Consider the following 23,237-nt stretch of genomic DNA (forward strand, 5'->3'; position numbering starts at 1 on the left):
GAAAATTGTAAAGTCATTAACATGAAGAGCAATTTGTACAGTGAGATGAAGTTTTGTTATTGAGTTTATTTCAGTTGCAAAAATATTACACTTAAACAGATTCATGGGAGAATACCCTCCTGTTACTTTCAGTAAGGAAATACTGTGAGTAGACATACTGTCATACCCCGACTTACGCGAATCCAGAGTTACACGGTTTCTTATATGTGTGTATTCCCATCCCACTTCACACCTCACCACTAGTCATATCTTTCCGGCGGCAGCCGCATTTGCCAGTGTCGCACATGCTGTGAACAAGCACTAATGTGTTTCGCGCGGTCTCCATTCATACACAATTTTTATAGTCTACAAACCTTGCGATTGTTTAATGTTATGTTCTTGATAAAAATTTTATCACATAAAAAATAATAATGTCGTCCAAAAGAAGCAAGTCCGATTCTTCTACAGCTAGCAAGAAAAGAAAAACATTGACTTTGGAAACAAAATTCAACATTATTAAGGATTTTGAAGGCGGAATGAAAATTTGTGAGCTAGCAAAGTAGTTTAATCTACAGGAATCCACAGTAAGAACAATCATAAAAGAAAGGTTTACAGATTTTGGAGGACATAGATTTTAATGAGGAACGAATTGTACCCACAAGGCAAGGAATAAAAAAATCATTAGCTTGCTATGAAGAAATTTTGCGTGACAAGAAAAAGACATTATGCCGTCAGATGAATCTATTAGATTTTATGAAACCATCGACATCGAAATAACTTTCTTTTTTCATGTACAAAAAACTACAATTGTGATTATATTTCTTAAAAAATATAGGTGTTTTTTATAAACCTTTGGTCCCAATTAACTAATATTTTGTATGTTTGTATATATAAATTACATGCAAAATTATACCCCGAGTTATGCGAATTCAACTTACGCACTTTTTGTTGGTCCCCCCTACCACTTAACTTCGGGGTATGACTGTATTACATACTAATATAATAACGGAATTAACTCACGTAAATTATTCTTTATTCGTAGAAGTTTTGCTTGAGTATCACAGGCATCATCAGTACAGGTACAAAGGCTAATTAAGTAACTTATATTCACAAAGCGCAACTTAAGTAGCTAAGGTTAAATTTCCTAAATTTATTAAATTTTTTTTTAAAAATAATTATATTAAAAATTATATTATTAATAAATTATATTATAAAATTAAATTATATTAAAAAATTATATTAAATTAAAAAATTATTTTTATTATTTTTTAATATATATAAATATATATATGTGTATACAATTACAAATTAGGAAAGATTTTCTGTTTTATAGAGTACTATCTCCCACAAGGGGGGGAAGATGTAGACCATTGGATCTGTTTAGATTAGGGGAGTGAAGTAACGTTTCACATATTTGTTTGTAAAGCTGTTCCCTTAGTAACCGACTTTTGTGAATGACTTTTGTCTTGTTCCATTGAACTCTGTCTGGTGTTGATGGCATGCTCTGCAAGTCCAGACTGTTCAGGTTCAAGGTACCAGATGTACGACTTGCATTCTTCTAACTGGATCAGAGCAGATCTTCCTGTTTGTCCGAAATATGATAACCCACAAGAGCAGGGAATCTGGTAGACACCTGGATAGCTGAGATGTGGTAGCTTGTCTCCTTTGGAGACATGAGGAATGTGGAGATTTTTCTGATGAGTCGAAAGGCCACACAAATATTTAGTTGTTTTAACACTAGCTATGCATTCGCTAATGCCTTGTACATAGGGGATAGGTATACGCGTAGGTTCTTCTGTATTTGAAGAGGATGCTGGAGCACAACTACTTGAAGCTCTTTTTATGAAGGAATTCTTATGAGGAACTAATATATTGTAGTTCTTTTTGTAATAGTTCTTCTGAAGAACAAAAGGAGTTGGCTCTATGAACTACTGTTTTTATGGTACCTGCCTTTTGACTGGGATGGTGATGTGATTCAGCATGGATGTACTGGCCTGTATGGGTCTCCTTCCTATAGACTGTGAATTGTAAGTTACCATCTGGTTGGCGAAGAATTAAGAGGTCTAGAAAGGCTAACTGCTTATTTACTTCTACTTCTAGGGTGAACTGGGTCTTTGGATGAAGTGCATTTATTTTTGAGAGAAACTGTTGTAATTCTTACAAAGTGCCCTTCCATATGGCAAAAATGTCATCCACATATCTGAACCACAGGTTAGGTCTGGGTATAATGTTGTCAAATATACATTGTTTGAAGTGCTCCATGAAGTAATTGTCAATAGCAGGAGATATTGGATTACCTGTTGCTGTTCCTTCGATTTGTTGGTATAACTGGTTTTTGAAGGAAAAATGACCGGACTTGACTACAAATTCAAATAATTTGACTATGTCTGGAGGAAATTCTTGGTGTAGTAATTCAATGCTGTCCACCAATGGAACATTCGTAAATAGCCAAACAACATCTAGATTAATCATAATCACACTTGTCACTTTTCTAGCCTACAAACTTTTTATTCTTTTCACACATTTAGTCATTACTTACTATCTTATCTTCTCATAACATATTTTCCATGTTGCTTGCTTAATTTCACACTTCATCCATTTCTCCCCTTCCTTACCTATTCACCTGTCTGTATGCAGTGTACAGTTGTGTGACCTGTGTTTAATTGCCTGTGACTAATCTATTTTCCTCATAGCTAATCATTCTGTGTTGTTACTTCACTACACTAACCCACATATCTCATACCAACACATCCCCCCCCCCCCATATACAGGGTGTTCGGGATAAATTTGACATATTTATAATTAATTATATTTTTCCGTAAGTTACATGTATTAACACACACTTCTCTTCATTTAAAAGTTTGGACCCTTCTTCATTCATATACAAGATGTCAGAAAGGATGGATAGCTGGAACCCACCTGAATCATGGAAGAGAATAACTTGTATCATGATGATTCGTGCCCGCCATCAAAATAAGGATATTACGACTGCTGCCCAATGCTCCCTGAATACAGTAAAAACAATCAGGCATGAACTAGAGACTTGCAATGGTGACTACGAGGATGTAGCAAGAAGAAAGATCCCTAGCAGACGATCTGATTGCGTTCGTACAGCAGAATTCCTCGCAAATCTGCAGGAACAGGTGTTGAAGAACCCTGGCATTGGAATTCGGGCTTTGTTCGTGGAGTTGCTAACTGTAGTCAAGCCCTGGATAACAAGGGTAGCCAATGGTAGGCCGTATGTATGGCAGCAGGATTCGCCCCTTGCCACACCTCTGGGAAAAGTCAAAAATGGTTGTCTGAAAATTTCTACGACTTCACCAGTCCAAACGTTTGACCTCCAAACTCCCCAGACCTTAACCCCATGGATTATTTTGTATGGGGCGCAGTTGAAAAAGACACCAATCGCACTTCCAGTAATACAAAAGCCCAGTTAATGGATAAAATTAAAACAGTTTTTGCGGCCCTTCCCAGGGAGACTGTAGCATCAGCTTGTTCGAGGTTCCGAAGCAGAATTGAAGCTGTGATCGATGCTAATGGTGGTTATTTTGAGTAAATCTTGTTGATAGTATTGTAATTAACTCTGCCTGTAATGTTTTTTTGTCAATTCATTAAATTTAATAGATACAAAGAAGATTTTCTTTTTCCTTACGAAACTGTCAAATTTATCCCGAACACCCTGTATACACATGTGCAAGGGATCTTGGGGTGACAGACAATAAAATTTTTAAGTTCAGGGTATATATTGTGAAGGTGGTGAAGGCAACCTAGAGGATTGCTGGAATACTAAGATGGACTTTGATCATTAGAGATAAGAGTGGTGATTCCTTAGTATAAACCACTGATCAGACACATCTGGAGTACTGCCCATATTTGATCACCTGGATTTGGAAAGGATACAGAGGTGGATAACCAAAATTATATTAGGACCCTACAGTGTTAGTTATGAGAATAGACTGAAGGCATACTAACTGCAGAGTTTGATGGATAGAAGATGGTGTGACATGATTGAGACATTTAAACTATTGAGAGGTATTTATAGGATTGACATGGGGGAGATTTTTCATATAGTAGAACATGAGATCATCCTTTTAAGTTGTGAATGGAGGTGACGAGTAGGAGGGTCTGAAGTTGCTTTTTTGCATGGAGAGTGGTTGTACCTTGGAATTAATTGCCTAATAGGGGTGGTCAATGTGCAGACAGTGAATAGATTTAAGAAGTGTTTTGATAGACTTTGTGTTATCTAAGATGGCCTTCTGCAGTGAGTCTTGAGACTCCATGGTGGTCTGAGTGATAATAATATATCCTTGCTTGGCACCTCATGATCACTCTCATCATTGACTGTCATGTTTATATCTTGCTCACAACTAGAGCGTATGGGTTATCATCAAATCCAGCACTAAAATCTTATATTATAACTAAGATGAAAAGCCAAACTGCTATTTTTTCTGGCGAGGTTGATAAGTAAAGGGGTAAATATCCATGTAGGGTGTAATAATAAATATTAGTCTTGATGATGCCATTGTTGTCTTGCACTATCTCACCAATCAATAATCTCATTAATCTTCCCATTACTATACTTTTATATCACATATGAGATTCCACTCTGTATGGGGTCATGTACAACTTGTAATAATACCATCAGGAGAAACAGTGGTACTGTGAACAGCAGCTGAATAGGGGAGAGAGAAAGAAATGTTGCTTTTGTATTGGGTTATATAGAATATTATTGAATTATATGTTGATGGTCATTAGGTGTTCTGGAAAAACTAGCTGAAAGTCATATAAGAGGGATATAACTATGGATGGTCATTCAGTATAGGATAGGTAAAGTGGTGTGGGTGGGGATTGAGGAATTTCAGTTACTTAAAGGGGAAGTAACATGTACGTTCCCTGGAGGTGAAGTGTTCTTTCCATAATGGTTAGTACTTAACTCAGATGAATGATGTGAGTTGCTCTTGCTGTACAAAAAAATTAAATTAAATGCAAATAAATAAATAAAAATTTGTTGACTTATTGGCAAGTGGACGGCTTCTCTGCTGTTCAGCCATCAGACTTTGGGTTCGAATCTCACTGTGGGCATAGTAGTTTATGCCCACAGTGAGATGGGGGAGGGTTACAGTGCCTCTGTAACCCTCCCCCATCCTAATTTGAGATTTGAAATGGACTGAAAAATTTCTGCCTTTGGTGTGCACAGAGGATTTCCAGATTATCTAATTCATAGCCCACTATTAATGTACTACAGATTTACAACCTTTCATGGGTGAGATTTACATAATAAACAAAGCAGTACATTAGGAAATACATTAGTTGAAAACACACAGAGAATATGTTATGAACCACAAGAGATTGTACAAAAATTTATTATTATTATTATTCGTGACACCTCCAAGGAGTCCGAAGGCTCATCGTGGGAGGACACCTACTGTACAACTCTCCGTCTCCACCACTACTACACAGAACCTCTACTACCAATCACCTACATCAGCGGCATCTACTGCCCACAACGATCACCACATCTAGTATTTTTTGTCTGTAAATTGCGTGTGTTCTGAAGGGCCGATTTTTCTGTATGCGGGATGAAAAACCCAAGTTTCTGGGAGAAAAAACCCTGCTACCTCCGTATGAGATCGGCTAACTCACCTTCAATTAAAAAATCCATATAAAGATTCCTCCCGTCATGACAAGAATCAAACTTAGGCCTTTTCTAATCGAAGGGTGCAAGTGCCGTCGTTCTCCCAATTGCACTATGGAGTCTTTTAAATGAGTTCTATTTGCCATTGCTGTTTGTATAGTTGAGGAAAGTTATTTCACTAATTTAGCAGTAATCCATAATATACAAGAAATTGAGTTGCCTTAAGTACAGTCTTTGCTGGTGAGATCAGAATACATTTGACTAATTATTTTCATATCATTTATTGTAATATATACATTCCCTGCAGATGAAGTGATCTTCCCATTATATCGTATTGATATGAGTTGCTCTTGCTGTACAAAAAAATAAAATAAATATAAAATACGAATAAATAAAAATGTCTGATAATTTATTGTCAAATTTTTTTTCCACACATTCTTGGATATTATATGGATGAAAGAAAAAAAAAATTCTTGTATTTTTATTTCATTTTATATAACAATCCTTTTCTGAAAGGTATAAAACTAGTAAAATACTTATATGGCTCTGTCATAATCCATTACCTCCCTTTTTTTCCTCTAAACTTTTTAATAACTGTGTTCTAATAGCCTTGTCCATGTACTTGAACATTTTGGAAACAATACGTCTTTTCCTGCTGCTTTTCCAATTTTCACTTTTTGTATAGCCATCCTTTTCCTTGATTACATCTTCTCCATGGCACTCTGTTTTGTGATGTCATTTTTCTCTTTTCTTCAAACTATTATCAAATTCTTAGTATGTACCTTCAGGGGGTCTACAGGATAATTATTATAGTACTACATGAAAAATGACACCATTACTAACTTCCAATCAACAATTTCTCTCCAAATTAATCTGTTATCTGTCAAGACTCCAATATTATCAGATCTTATATTTCTCTCTTCTAAGGCATATCTTAATGTATTGTTCACCTAAACCTTGATCTTCTTCCTCTGGGTCTTTTTCCTGTCATCCTGGCAAAAACTACTTGTTTTGCTAATCTTTCCTCTCCCATTCTATTTAATTGACCATACCACTTGAGATTAGCTCTGCTAACACATTCCTGCATACTGTAAACATCAAATTCTTTCATAATGTCACCCATTTTTAATATGATACTGCCATTGATGCCATCTGTTCACTCTCCTAATCTTAGAGCTCTATGGCCTCCAGTGATTATGTGTTTTATTTCTAACTTAGCTCTCAGATTCAGGGGTTAATATTGGTTTGGACACTGTCTTGTATACAGCTACTTTAGTTTTTTTGACTAATTTTTCTTATTACATATAAATGTATTCACTTGACTTCCTACCATACCAGTTTTGCTAATTCTGTTGTCTCTTTCCATATTTAATTTACCATCTTTACTAAAAATTGTGCATAGCTGAAATGGGTTCTAAAATTCATGCATTAAAATTAGAAAAGATGAACTTTTCCTGTATTTCACAAGATTTTATAAAACATTTATCTTTACTTCTGATTCCCCATAAATCCTCTGAAATCTTTTTTGATTTTTGTTTGGTTTTTAAGACTGCATTTTTCAGTTTTGTTCTTTGTAGTTTAACATTCATAGTTTTTTGTTTGTTTGTTTGTATTTTCATTATTAAGTATAAAATTTTGCTGCAATTTCTTTGTTTTTACTTCTCTTGCCACCTCTTATGGACTCAGATGTCTGTTTCCTGATTTTAACCTCCTTTTAACTTTTCTTAAACTTCTGTTATTGCTTGGAGGATGATTGATCTTGAAGCTCTCTCAACTTTCTTCCAAGATGCTACAAACAAGGGAGCGCAGAGGGTGGGGAGCAGGAGATGTTTAGGCAGTTGAGCTTGGCAAGTGCAAGAAGAATGATTGTTGTGGAAGATTTTAACTACAGCAGTATGAGCTGAGAAGAGGAAAATGCATGTAGTAATAAGGGAATAGAATTTCTAGAATTCTTGAGGGACAAATATCTTAGGCAACATGTAATAGAGGGAACAAGAGGTTCAAGAATTTTGAATTTGGTCATAGCATCGGAAGAGCTGATAATAATAACTGAGATGACAGCTCTCCCACCAGTTGGAGAGAGAGTGACCATGTGATTTTGACTTGGAAGATGAATAGACATGCAGGTGTATCAAAGAAAAGGGAACATATGTGGAATTTTAAGACAGGTGATTATAATAGTCTTAGGTATCAACTAGGGGCAGTTCCATGGAGGGCAGAATTGGAAGGCCAGGATATCATTAGTGCTTGGGAAATTGTGAAGGAATATTTGTTAGCAACAATAGTAAGTTGTATTCCACGAGTGAAGAAGCGGACACAATTTGGTGTAAAGTGGATGACAAACAATATCAAACAGGAACTGCAGTTGAAAAAGAGATATAAGGAGAGGGGTGGAGGGCAGATATATGAAGAATATAAGATGCAGGCCAGGAGAGTGAAGAGTATGGTGAGGAAGGCAAAACTGGAATATGAGAAGAGATTGGCACTAAGATCCAAAGAAAATCCTAGGGAATATTTTAGCTATGTGGTCAGTAGGAGGAGAAATGATTGTGGAAGAATGACATTACAGGATAAAAATGGGAATAGAGTGACTGATGCAGAGGACATAGTGGAGTTGTTCAAGGAGCACTTTATTGGAGTATTTCATCCTGGAGAAGAAGGTTTTAATACTAGAGAGATAGGGCAGGTTCAGGGTTTAGAGGTGCAAGAGGAGAGTGTGTTCCAAATACTGAGTACTCTGGATACCTGTAAAGCTGTGGGACTAGATGGAATATCACCATGTGGTTTTGAGAGAATGTGCTAAAGAACTGACAATTCTGTTGACCTGGCTCTTCAGTAGAAGTCTGGCTACGGGAAAGGTACCCAAGGAATGGAAGGAAGGTAAGATAGTGCCGCTGCACAAGGGTAGTAGCAGACTGGAAGTGTCTAATTATAAGCCAGTTTGTGTGTCATCAGTAGTTGTTAATCCCTTAATGCACTCAACCGAGTTAACTCTAGTCCAAGAAGCTGAATTTTTTCTGCGCACCCGAGTTAATACGTGTGACTGTAAATTTTGGTTTCACATATAAATACAACCGAATATACACGCTAGACAATTTTTACATTATATTTATTACCCTGTCATGGATAGTGATCAAGACTGGTTATTTAGTTCAGAAGGTGAAAGCGGAAAATGCGAGGCCCTAAAACAATTTCTACATTTTTCAAATAATGATGAATTTGATCCAGCAAATCACCCTCACCCAAAGAAAATTGGCGGAAAAACGACTGCTTTCTATTTTTAATTGGTGCGTTAAGGAGTTAAAGTCTTGGAGAAATTAGTGAGGGACTATATATACAGCATTGGGCAGATGAAGGTAATGTTATCTGTGAGAATCAACATGGATTTTTTAAGGGGTGCTCTTGCTTTAGTAATATGATTGTCTTTTATAATAAAGTACAAGAGGTTGATGAGGGAAAGGCATATACTGCCATTTTTTTGGATTTTGCAAAGGCATTTGACAGGGTGCCACATGATATGTTGATATTTAAGTTGCAGCATATGGGTTTAAATGTCAGGTTAGTCAAATGGATTTAGCATTGGCTGTCTGATAGGTATCAGAAAGTTGTGTATGGTGAGGCAATATCAAGGAAACAGAAGGTTACAAGTGGGATTGCACAGAGCCTCGGTACTGGCACCTGTATTGTTCAACCTTTATATCAATGACATTGTCAATGGATTGCAAGGGGATATTCAGTTGTTTGCAGATGATGTGAAGCTGGGAAGGGTTATCAGTAATAGTGCAGATGTGACAGCCCTGCAAGAGGATTTGAATCAACTAGACAGATGGGCAAATGAATTGGGATGTCAATTTAATGCAGCAAAATGTAAAGTCTTGAAGTTTGGGATCCATCGATGGGAGGATGCATACTCGATTGGAGGAGCTATACTGGAGGAAGTTGGGGAGACAAGAAATCTGCGGTGATGATTGATAGAAAACTGAAATTCAGGGAGCGTATTGCAAAGGTGGTGAAGTTAACCCAGAGGATTGCTGCAATACTGAGAAGGACGCTGACCTGCAGAGATAAGAGTTATCATTCCATTGTATAAGATCCTTATCAGACCACACTTTAGACTATTGTTCTTCAATTTGGTCTCCAGGATTTGAAGGGGATTAATTAACTGTGGAAAGGGTACAGAGGTGGATAACAAAGATGGTTTTAGGACTGTACAATGTCAGTTACGAAGATCGACTGAGGGAACGTGGACTGCAGAGTTTGGTGGATAGAAGAAGGAGAGGTGATATGATCGAGACTTTTAAACTGTTGAGAGGCAGATAGACATTAGGGAATTCTTTCACTTGGTGGAATGGCGGGAAGGAGCGGTGACAAGGGGGGCATCCCTGGAAGTTACGAAAGGGAGCTGTGAGCAAGAGGGTGAGGAGTGATTTCTTTGCATGGAGGGTGGTTGAACTGTGGAATGCATTGCCTTAGAGAGTGGTTAGAGGAAGAATGGTTAATGAGTTCAAGGAGTGGCATGATAAACTTTGTGTTTCCTAAAAACGACCTCCCACAATGAGTCTTTTGACTCCATGGAGGCATGGATAATAATAATAAGTTGTATATCATTTCCTTAGGTTTTGATTTTTTGTGCTATCCTTTCCTGGATAGCATAAAAAAGTTAGTGGTTACTACCAAGTTCTGGTCTGCTAACTTTAGCATCTTTCAAGCATTTGTAGTTTCATTTTCAACTGCTACTACTACAAATTAACTTTACATTTCTCCAGGTTATATTCTTGTGTAATCTATCTACACTCTGGTCTCTTTTTATGCAGATTCGAAGTTATGCACCGCATAACTTCGAATCCGCACTTCTGCGCATGTCAACAGAAGGAGAATCCATTCCGATAATAGGGTAATCCAGCCTTTTCCAAACTTTTCCTTCAATGGGACACTTCACAAATCCTGAAATTTTCATGGAATACCTTGATTATTTTGTAATGTATTAATTAATAATTAATAGTTAATTTAGTTGATTTTTATTATTGATAATTGATCATGTTAATGACACAAATTCTGAACGAGCCTTTAAATTCCAACGTGAGCTGAAGAACTGTATGTCTGGATATTGCGAGCTGTATAAAAAATGAGTGAAATCATCATTGCAAAGTTTAATCACTGATTACATTGTCAGAAGAAAAAAATCGGCACAGAACGAGAGTGAAGTTAATTCTGTTTGTGAAGAACCATGGCCTTTACCATGGTTCTTCACAAACACATACAGATCTGATGTGCTGACTATCTCTTCTGGTGATGAAAGTGATTTTGCACCAGTTCGCAAATGTTGCCGATTATTGTCTAATGGCGACAATAATTCTGATGACAAAAAAAAAGTTACTTTTCAATAAAATTAAATGAATAAAGCTTTAAAACAAACTTAGGCATTCTTATTTTCCTGATATTTCATAAACTTTTTTATGCGATTTTAGATTTATGTTAATTCATTGTTTCGGTTTTATGCGGCTTTGGAAAATTATGGAACGTATCCCTAATTTTTCAATGTAAGTTAGGTCTTTTTTTTGTGCGAATTTTTATATGCAGTTTTCTGTGGAATGTAACTACTGCATAAAAAGAGACTCGAGTGCATTTATGTATAAATTTGTTGTTTGTGTTGGTGGCATTGTTAGCAATTTTTATTAATTAATTTAATTTTTATAAGAGTTTTTTCACCATTTATACCATGTACATTCTGATACATTTCTGGTAGGTTTCCCAGCTCTATTTGCTTTATCAAATGTGTTCTGCATTTGTTTAGAAATTTTTTCTTGCATCTTTATCATTCTCACTTATGGTGATGATCAGGGTGAAAACTTCATTTCCTTCTCCTCTTATATGAATTGTCATTAAGCATTCATTGATGAACTTCCCTTAGGTAGACAACTCCAGTTTTTGCTCATTCTGTTCTTTGTATCCTGTTGAACAACACTTGAATCCATTATCTAACATTTCATCTTTGTCACCTCTAGATCATTAACCAGTTCTGTTTCTTTTCCATTTATACCTCTGACATTTTATATCCCAAAATTTGTTGTATAGAATTTCCTTCCAGCTGTTGGTCTTGGCCTTTAGACTTCAGAAATGCAGACTATTAGTCTGCAGTGCTTTAGCATGGTGAATGGATTACCTACATATACAAGGTAGACAACTTCAATTCATCATCTAACATTATTCTTCTTGAGGTTCTATTGGTCATAGTCTCTTACTTCTTGAGATGGGATTCTCATCTCCATTCAAGTTGCAAAACTTCTCCTTCTCAGCCTGGTTTTGAATGCTTTGACAGAGTTTTGTTTGGATTCTGTCTCTCTCCAGTGATGTTGAAATCCATCTTTTAATTTTTTTTTTCTTTTTATATAGTCATTTAGTCTTTCACTAAAGATTTTATTGTACCCGGAAGTTTAACCATTTTTCATGCTATCCATTGCAACTCAGTTGAATATCATTCTGTGCTTCACTGTTAAACTTCAAAGTGTTCTTTAAATATTTTTCGCACAGTTCTTTTGTGTTTGTTACTAATTCTTGTTGATTGTAGAGGTGGATGATAATGTTTTTAATTCTCATCACTTATTGTATTTTTAAGGAAAGTTTTAGAATTGTATTGCCCATAGTGGTATGTTATTTTCATAATTTTTCTTTTCTCATGGTGTTACTTATGTGCTACCACTAATTGCAAGAGGTTCACTCCACACAACCCACTGTTCTCTACAGCAGTGCCATCTTCTCCAATACTAGTATTTTTTGTCTGTAAATTCTGTATGTTCTGTGGCCAGTTTTGCCAGCCTAGTTGGCCAAGCGGTCAGCATCTGTTCTCCAACCAATAGTTTGCAGGTTCAAATCCTACTGTGGGCACGGATATTTGTAATTGTCAATGGAAGATAAATTTTATTGTCTGGTGTGAGACTGCTGCCCCTCATATTTAAGGCCTGAAGTGGCTTGAAAAAAGTTCCATGTTAGGTCTAGAACAGAGTTTTTGGATTATGTAAGAATAGTTAAAAAAAAAAAAAAATACAAAAAAAAAATAAATAAAATAAAACCAATAAAAATGGGGGGAAAAAATCCTAAGCCTGATCATGGTATCAATGTACTATAGGTTTAGAAATAAACCTTTTGTGAGTGGGAGCCACATAAAATTTCCTGTATGTGGAATGAAAAATCCAAGGTTTCGAGAAGAAAAATCCCTGCTATCTCTGTATGAGATTAGCTAACTCACCTTCAGTGGAAAAATCTACATAAAGATTCTTCTCATCATGACAAGAATCTGACTTTGGTCTTTTCTGTGTGAAGGGCATAATGGCCCATCATTCTTCCAGTTGTGCTAGAGGTGCTGCTTTGTCCATATCTGTATTTGATGGTTCCCTCCTGGTTGTCAAGTAGTTGGTGTATCTATTCTCCAACCAATAGGCTGTGCATTAAAATTCTGCTACGGGCACTGATGTATGTGACTAGTAGATGAATTTCATTGCCTTGTGTGAGACCACTTATTAAAGGCCTGAAGTAGTTAAAAGTTCTTGTTTGTTCTCTAGAACAAGGTTTCTGGACCTGGGTAAAAATGAATAAAGGATATTGAAAAATTAGAAAAATTAATAGAAATAGAAAAAAAATCATTAACCCATCCACAGTATTAATCTACTAAAGGTTTACAACCTTTTGTGAGTGGGAGTCACATCTTTGTTTTCTGTCATTCTCGTATATCATCCTTTGTTTTTGTTTCTAATGTAACTTCTCCTTGTTAATATTTCTTTAATATTACATTTCTCTCTCCATGTTTCTTCTTTGTTTTCAGTATCTTGTTATTATTTAAGCTGTCTTGTCATTTTTCAATTTTCTTAGATTTCTGAAATCTGGCTTACTTTTTGCTTTGCTTTTCCTTAGGATGCATACTTAGGATTATAGTTTGAATTGATATCTGCACTGGGAAAGTCTTTGTATTTGTAATAGTTTTATCTTTTGTTTATTAGTAAATATTTGACTTATCATTACATATGTGTTATTCTTCATCCTATATATGTGTGGGTGTAGGCTGTTATTCTTTGTCCTTTATATGTATACTAGGGGACTCCCCCCCCTCCCCCGAGTTCTGGGCTGGTAAGACAAAAAATGTGACATAAAAACGTTTCAAATTTTGGCTTATCTTTTTATATATATAGAGTATATATATATATAGCACTTCCACACACTAGGACTAACAAGCCTGCCACAATGCTTATGGCTTCTGTAGCCTTGTCCTGATTAAAGTATAAAATCTTTTTTTGGTAGCTTCAGGTAGGTGTTAATTACTGACAGATTGTTCTTTGTATAAAATTCAGTCAGCATTGTTTTTTTTCCCATCTTCTTATCCATTTCAGAACACCAGTGAATTTGTTCTTCGCTAATTTCATCATTAAAATGTATTATAAGGCTTTTTTGTCCCTGTGATAGCCATTGGGTAAAAGGGCAGAGCGCAATTTTATTGGCAAGTACAGCTTGATTTCTGCTTAAGACCATCTAGTTCATATAATTTAGTACAGTGGTGGCGAACCTCTGGCACGCATGCCAGATGTGGCATGCCCGTGAATTTTGCTGGCACGTCAACGATTTACATGTGATATCCTTTTATAGGCTTATAAATTATTCAGTCTTTTTTTTTGTTACAATAGGTACAAGTTAAATTTTGTTTTACAGGAGAGAGCAGCTATGAAGACATGAATTTGATTGGTGCGGTATTAACAAAAGATCACGCGACCCAAAGACAAATGGAACCGACAATTTTTGAGTTGAAATGCTAATTCTCTTCAACCGAATTCCATAACATCTGCAACTGTCATAACAACAGTCACTATATATTTCTTAGTTTTAAGACAATCACGACGGGGTGTCGTTTATCGTTCTGACAGAGACAAAACTTCTGATTACCGGCGGCCTCAACTCACACAAAGTTTCAACCCATGATTGGTTTTTATTGCCTTGTTTGCATTTGAGCTGGAAGCTAGAATTTTATTTGAAGTTAGCCTCTGTGATCTGTCCTAATGACATCGAGAATTTCAAATGCAATCAAACAAACACTTATTTCATGTAATTGAAAAATTGGACAGTAGTTTTAGTTAGATACTGTGTTTCCGGTGCAACATATAGTTTCGCTTGCCTATACAGCGTAGTTTCTGTGAGAGGGGACATGTGATTCATTAGTTAGGAGCCAATTTTATTCCAGCTGTCTCTAATTGTACTATTTGTTGAGAAATATGTTACACAGACTGCAAAAGGCTCTGTACCTTATTCAGGGATACAATAAAACTATTTTTTTTTCTTCCATCTACAGTATACAATGGCTGTTGGGGAGGGCATGTTGTTTTTTGTGTGGGAGGTATATGTGCAAAACCTTTTAATGTCTTTTTTCGTAAAGTGAAATCAGGGGTGCCAGTTATATGCGAGGGCAAGTTATATTCGATGGTAAGCGTTCGCTGACAAGTCTACATCCTTCTGCTGCTTTCCCTGCTCCGCTGACTTCTATGGTGAGTTACAATGCATAAATATTTTTCTAAATACCGTTTTTTTTTTTTTTTTTTTTCAAACCAACATCATTAAAATCAATTTAATAATGCAGTAATCAATTTTAATACTGAATAATATTATAAATGTTTGGTGATCACAATAGGATATGTCAATGAATTTCCCAGAAATTAATTTAATGATGTTGGCCTGAGGAAACTACAATATTGTAGCATTAGTTCTGTGATTGATAACTAATTTAAATGCGTACTTTTATATTTGTCAACATGCTACACCATATACATTAAGTGTATTGATACTCTTTATGATTATGCCATAATTAATTATTAATACTTATTTACTGCCTGTGTAGCTCAGTGGATGTGGCGTTTGCACACCACGGCGCTTGGCTGCACGAAGGAAGACTTAGTTTTGAGTCTAGTCGGCGACTAGAGGAAATTTTTCTAAGCCTTTTTTCGACCAGTTCCCGAGTTAGTCGATCTCTGGCATGGGCAGGTTTTTCGTCCCGTAAACTCAAGAAAATCGACCGTAGAACCCACATTATTTCAGACATTAAATATATTGTGTTAGGGTTAGGGACCACGAGATGGCAGCACATTTGAGCCGTCTCTCTTCACTGTGTACCGCTTAATTAGTGATAACCTTGTGCCATCTATCTCTGATTGGTACCAGTGGAGATTGAACTGCCCACTCAGTCTCGAAAAGTTAGATAGGGCTAAATGGCCTCACCTACTCCCCGTATACGGGAATAAAAAGGCGTTAGCTGTTTTTTTTTTTTTTTTTACTCATTTACTAAAATAAATAGCCAAAAGGCTTCATATCGGCGATACAAAATTATATAAATTAAGTTGATATTAAATCCAACATTATTCAAAGCCGACTACAGAAACTATATGTTTCTTGCGAAATTTGACCAGAGATCTTACGGGAATACACTCGCCAAATTTCCCACGAAAATTCTATAGTTACTGTAGTCGGCTTTGAAATAATGTTGGATTTATCCACTTAATTTATATAATATAATATTAATACTTATGTTAGTTTAATATATGAACTTTAAAAAAAAAGGGAATGGTATTTACGACTAAGTTTGTTGGGACTGAGCCCTCTAATATAAGAATAAATAAAAATAGTCTATAGAAAAAGAATTGAGAACGACTGATCCTTAGGATTCCCTGACTTTTCCCTTTTCTAATCGCACATGCGTTCATTATGCATTACCGTGCATCCTCCAGTAGGCAGAAATAAGCAGCGGCAGGTGCATTATTGTTGCATATGGGCACTGCTTTGTTTTTGCTACTGTAAATGGGAATTATAAAGATAATTTTTAATAATTTTAATAATTAAAGATAATTTAGGCATATAATAAAATGTTGATTTTTTTTGAAACTATAAAAAATGCATTTGATTTAAGTTGTGAATTATTCAAACCATAAATCACTCCTTGAGAAAAGCAAGGACAAACAAAATTTATTGTTCGGGCAATTAAAAATAGGAATATCCAGTCAACAACCCTAATGAAATTTATCGGCAGTTGTTCAAATATAACTGCTGCTATTTTTTTGCCTCAAATGTAATTGCTAAACACAGGAAACCTTTTAGTGATGGGGAATATATAAAAGAAGCATGGTTAAAATGTGCACCAGTTCTCTTTGAAGATTTTGAAAACAAGGAAAAAATTATTCAAAGAATAAAAGATGTGCCTTTGGTGAAACACGGTGAAAGATAGAATCATAGAAATGGCTAAAAATATAACTCATCAGCAAAAACAGATATCAAAATCTTCTGGTTTAAATTCTCTTTGTCTTGATGAGAGTACTGACATAAATGGATCAGCTCGTTTAGCGATTTTTATTCCTTATTGCATTGGGAATAACATCAAAGAAGAATTGATAAGTTTAACATCATTAGCAACAACAAAAGGAATAGATATTTGCAATGCAGTCGTAAATGCACTTGCCAAAAGAGATATAGATCCCTCTAAAATTGTATCAGTAACTACTGATGGTGCTTGCAGTATGACTGGAGAGGAAAATGGGTTCGTCAATTTATTTACCAAATATATTGGACATTCAGTTCTGGGTTTTCATTGTATTATACATCAGCAAGTTTTATGCGCAAAGGCCAGTTTCAATCCACTGGAAGATATTATGAGCATTGTAACAAAATTGGTCAATTTTATATCGGCATGCGCTTTAAATAAATGAAAATTTATAGAATTATTAAGTGAGGTAAACTCTGTATACAATGGTTTACTTATGTACAACAATGTCCAATGAGTCATGGGAAAGTTCTTCAAAGATTTGTTGAGTGTTTAGATGAAGTCAGACTTTTTTTACATAATGAGAAAATCATTGAAAAATACAATCAATTAATGAACGTGGAATGGCTTTTGAAATTAATGTTTTTTACTGATTTGTGTTTACATTTAAATGAATTAAATGTTAAACAAGGTGCTAACAAGACAATTATTGTCATGTTTGATTTAATCAAAGCATTCGAAGCTAAATTACCAATTTTTAATCCTGAAGTCATTTCCAATACCTTCCGATATTTTCCAAATACAAAAAATGTCTTTGCAGATCTAGAATCCCATGAAAAAACAGATCAAGTTAAATTGACAAAAGAGTTTTCTACAGTTAATTAGTCGATAATCAACAAATTTTTTCTTCAAGATTTACGCAGTTCAGGCAATTTTCAGAGATATCAAAATTTATTTTGCATCCGGACACAACATCAACAGATAAACTCCATTTGGAGATTTTTGAGTGGCTGAATTTGGAAGATATAGAAATGCAACTAATCGATTTTCAGTCTAGTTCTATATGGAAACAAAAGTTTGTTGATTTGAGAAATGACTTGGAAATAATGGAAAACGATCGATTATTGGGGTCAATTAAAAAGAATGCAGAAGAGGAAATATTAAGAACTTGGAATGCCATTCCTGAAACCTTTTGTTGTTTAAAAAAACTAGCGATGGCTATATTATCAATTTTTTCCTCTGCATATGCTTGTGAGTCATTATTTTTTGAAATGAATTTTATAAAAGACAGTTTAAGAAATAGAATGACTGATGAATCTATTTCCGCATGTGTATTACTAAAAGTGACAAAATATGAACCTGATATAAAGTATTTGGCATCGCAAAAATCTCATTAATAAATTGATATATTGATAAATTAATAAATTGATAATAGGTTAATATTGATTTGTATACGACAATGTGTATGTCAAATTATGTGTTCATTATTATGAAATTCTATATTGATTTTTAAACTTGTCTCAATAAAATTCTGCAATTTTGTATTAATTAATGTTAATTAATTAGTGTTGTATTAATTAGTTGCTGACATGCTCGGCACGTCTGCAACTTGATTTGTAAATTTTTGGCATGCACTGGCACGTCAGCAACTCGATTTGTAAACTTTTGGCATGCAGACATAAAAAGGTTCGCCACCACTGACTTAGTACATATAGTCACTATTAACAATATGTTCCAACATAATGAACATAAATTGGCATGGAAAGAACAAAAGAAGTAAAAGTTATGTTATTGTTAGTTGATTTAAGATATGAGTGTATATATCTTAAATAGGAATATGAAATAGAAAGTGACCACCACCTAGTATTGAGTGGGATAAATATGAATCTTCCATTAAAAATAAAAATGTGTACTAAAGTTATATATATAAAAAAAAAACTATATCACAAGTGGCTTGAGATGAAAACTCTATTTTCGGTGTCATCCCTGTGCTGAAGTTTTAAAAAATTATCGCATAAATAACCATGATGAAATCTGACTTTTAAAGAGCTAAATGTAGAAATCCCACCTCTTGCACAAATGGAAGTTGTCTTCTGGTCACTGTTGCAAAGGGTATTGGACTCATTTTCTGTTCATTACCCCCCCCCCTCTCTCTCTCTCTCTCTGTCTGTCTGTCTAACCCATATTGTAACAATAACACCTGAATTAACACCTGTTCTTTATCATCTTTGCACCCAATTTTACCCAGCTGACATCTGCCCCACAGCCTATATCACCTACTTCTGGAAACATGCCATGGAAAGGTTTGGAGAAACCTTTGCTGTTGCATGTCCAACACATATGATAGAGTTCTGGCATAATGGGCTTCTCAGCAAGCTGCTGTCTTATCATCTGTCATCCACTTGTAATTGGTTTGCTAGTTTTCTCTCAGGTAATTTGCTGTGTGTAATTGTGATTGATATTTTTTCTTTCTTTATATTTCTCTGAAGAGAGAAGAGTCAACCAGTAGAAAACTACAAGGATCTCATGACTGTAAACGATAACAGTTGCAAATTTAATGTGGAAAGTAAGGTTATGCATTTTCATATGAAAAGATTACAAACCATGTGGTTCCCTATAAGGCTAGTGATTTGAGGAGGTAGATAGTTGTATGTGCAGAGGACATGTTGCCAAAAAAAAGTGGATAAAATATACTTATCAACAAAATTAACAAAACTATAAATTAAAGATACCAAGAAATTATATTCTTGATTTAATCCTTTATCCAGTGTAAGCAAACAAAGTTTTTCATATGAAGTATTATTGTTATTCGTGACACCTCCAAGGAGTCCGAAGACTCGTCGCAGGAGGACACCTACTGTACAACTCTCCGTCTCTACTACTATACAACACCTCTGCTACCAATCACTTACATCAACAGCATCTACTGTCCACCACCACCACCACAGCTATTATTTTTTGTCTGTATGCGGGATGAAAAACCCAAGTTTCCGGGAGAAAAAACCCTGCTACCTCCGTTTGAGATCGGCTAACTCGCCTTCTATTCTTCACGACTAGGCTACGTTTAGAAAATGTGCTAACTCATGCAATTTGCAGTGAAGCTGGAAAAAAATTTCATGTGGTGTGGTATACAATAGAAAACAATGAAATGAAGAGAAAACAAGAAACATCTGAGAGGTATAACAATTACCAAAAAAGATTGCATTACAATGTACCACTGTATGCTCCAAAAATATGGTCACATAACATCAGTACATATGATGTACTGATGTTATGTGATGCTAAACAGGCCTGACAGTGGAGGACCATACTCACTATAAGGGTGTCTATATGATTGTGGCAACAAATCCCATTCTTTCACCAGAGCAGACTTTAGCCCCACTATGGACCGATGCAGTGGCTTTCAGCATGCAGTGTAATGTCCAAGGGTTTCCCACACATTTCATTGGATTTAAGTCTGATTGTGTGGTCACGGCAGTAGTTGGATATCTTCAGCTTCAAGGATATTCCTCCAGCACTCAAGCTCTATGGGAAATGTCATTATTATGCATGAAAAGAAAAGCTGAGCCAACCACATCTCCTAAAAATCACACACAGGATTTGAGGATGTGTTTTCGGTATCTCGGCACAATAATGATATCCCTATTAAAAACATGAAGAGGGATGCAGCCATTGATCATTTCTCTGTCTTACTTGAACGTACTGCCTCTACTGTAATTGTCACGTTTTCTGTTGTTGGATGGATGGTATACATTCTCTCCAGGTCAAGCAACATCTAGAATCTGTTTGTAGGCTAAAATGGAGCTCATCAAAGAACGGAACTGTACCCCATTTGTCAGGACTCCAAGTCACATGTTCATGGCACTAGTTGTGACAAGCCTTGCAATGGTTTGTGTTAATGGGATACAGATTAGTGGCTTCCTTATGTAGAGTCCATTTAAATTAAGCCTTCTTAACATAGTCTAGTTGGAAATGTTTTAACCTGCAGCCTCAGCAACAGAAAAGTAGGATTCTGTATTGCTGTTGGATCCAGATAGCATTCTATTCTGGTTGACTTAGACCTTGGGTAACCTTGAACTAGTTCTTATAATGGTTACTGTGTTCTGAAACTACCTCCATAGTGCCAAGATGAAACTTCATGACACTTTTAGCCATTATGCCACCTTCATCTGCCTGACTTCAAGTAGTAAAACAGCTCACCATCTCAAAGAATCATCTGACACAGTGTTTCTTAACCTTTCTGAAGTAATTGTTCCCTAATTAGGCAGAATTATATGTTGCTCGGTGGTGTGATTCCTAATTTTTTTTTTTTTTCACCAAAAAAATACCCCACACAGTAAACAATATTACCCCAGTTTGGGGACAGTATTGAAAGACAGATATACTTATTGTATGAATAATGCCTATCATATCTTGCCTTAAGTTCATTCACTGACAAAGTATTCACAAGTGTCTTTGGAAATCCATTCCATTCTATCCATTCAACACTCTCCAAGTTAGAAGTCTCTTTCTTGCATAATTATTATTATTAATTATAAATTACGTGACACTGCCAGGGAGTCCAAAGACTCATCGAGAGAGAGAGAGGACATCTACTCTACAACTCTTTGTCTCCACCAACTACAATGAACTGCAACTACACCAATGCCATCTACGACCCACCACCACCACTGGTATTTTCACAGACAATCCCAAACATCCATGCCCATTGCAGGATTCGAACTCGCAGCTTTTTGGCTGGAGAGAGCAGATACACTAATCACTCAGCCAACCAGTCTGGCCGAGTGGTTAGTGTAGTGGTAATGTCCAGAAGTGATTCCTTCTTTTTTCTCCCCATTCATGTATTAGAAAATTTCTTCGCCATCAGGGGAGCACCTCCAATATCATTCATCATTTTTGCCACTTGCCTCAGAATCTTCTGCACTCTTGGTCATATTAAAGTCATATAAAGAGGGATAATAACCTTATGCTTTTCTACATTAAACTTATAATCATTATCTTTTTCCCATATTGTCACTCTGTTTAAATTATCCTTCAGGATCTCTGCATCATTTTTATTAGCTACTGCCTTCTCCATTTTTGCATCATTAGCCAACAACTAGATAATTCCATTTTAATTATTGATGTAAATTATTAAATACAGAGTTGTAATGTATATCACTGGTCACCTTTCTTCTCTTGGATTTTACTCAGCCATATATTATAGTAGCAGTATCAAAAGTAGGATATGGCAGAGTAAAATCCAGTACTGGATATTATGATAGTGCCCCCCCCCCCCTCCTGAGGGTACATGTCAGTAATGATACTGCTATTCTTTTCTGTGTCACCAAATGCCTATCCATCCTCATTTGCTCCAGTTTACATATTTGAGTTCTGTGCATTATCATGTTATATACCTTTGCAAAGTCCAGAAATATGATGTATTCATTTCCTTTATTCACTTTAGCTGTCACTTTCTTTTTTAAATAGAAATTGATCAAATTACTGTGCTGTCCCTACCCACCTTAAGTATCTTATGCAAATCACAAATCTGCCCAGCTATTGAATACTGCTTTCACATTTGGAGTGGTGCTCCTAAAAGCTCCCTCAAAATGCTTGATTCAATACAGAGGAGAGCAATTAGATTGATAAATGACCCATCTCTTATCAACTCACTTTCCTCACTTTCACACAGACTCTGCAATTTGTGTATTCTATAAATATTTCCATGACAAATGTTCATCTGAAATAGCATCAGTAATTTCCCCACTCAGTACTAAGCTCATTGGAACACATACAACTGCTGTCCAACGTTCTTTCACAAACCACCTTGAAACCTGCAGATCACGTTTCTTTTCCTCATCCTTCATCCTGTGAGAAATACACCTCTGTTGTATTTCACAAGGAATACAATATATAGGCTTTTAAATCAAATGTAAACAAGTTTCTCCTTTCCCAACCCACTACCTATATACGGTACTAACGTGCTACAGGTTGATCAACCAACTTCTTGTGTATAACCTAATAATATCTGGTGGAATGAAGCTCATCTTCTCCATAGAAGCAATTTTTAATATGAATGCTTTTTCAAAGAAAGTTGTGAAGCCCTTTTAAATTGATCTAACCTGAATTGGAATGATTGTTCTCTTTCCCAATTTTTAATATGAATGCTTTTTCAAAGAAAGTTGTGAAGCCGTTTTAAATCGATCTAACCTGAATCGGAATGATTGTTCTCTTTCCCACAAAAGTTTGGGAGATTCTAATTTTATATAAACATCAAAAATACTTTTAATATTATTTATTAATATTAATTTCTAGCTAGCGACAACCATTTTTCATTAGCTTACTGATTGTTGTATG

General features: G+C 35.6%; 1 protein-coding gene across 2 annotated transcripts in view; it reads left to right on the forward strand.

Annotated features, from left to right (window-relative positions):
- Cul4 (cullin 4) overlaps nucleotides 1-23,237 on the forward strand; it is a 276,936-nt gene that overhangs the window by 24,833 nt on the left and 228,866 nt on the right. Inside the window, exon 2 of one of the 2 annotated variants that reach the window (XM_090414051.1) lies at nucleotides 15,030-15,138. The exons of the other annotated variant lie outside the window; for it this stretch is intronic. The gene's annotated coding sequence lies outside the window, so the exon portion shown is untranslated. The remainder of the gene's footprint in view (nucleotides 1-15,029; nucleotides 15,139-23,237) is intronic. 2 annotated transcript variants of the gene reach the window in all.

This window comes from Typopeltis vanoorti, chromosome 24 (assembly GCF_054136105.1).
Source record: "Typopeltis vanoorti isolate ZY-2024b chromosome 24, IOZ_Tvanoo_1.0, whole genome shotgun sequence".
NCBI classification, from domain to species: Eukaryota; Metazoa; Arthropoda; class Arachnida; order Uropygi; family Thelyphonidae; genus Typopeltis; species Typopeltis vanoorti.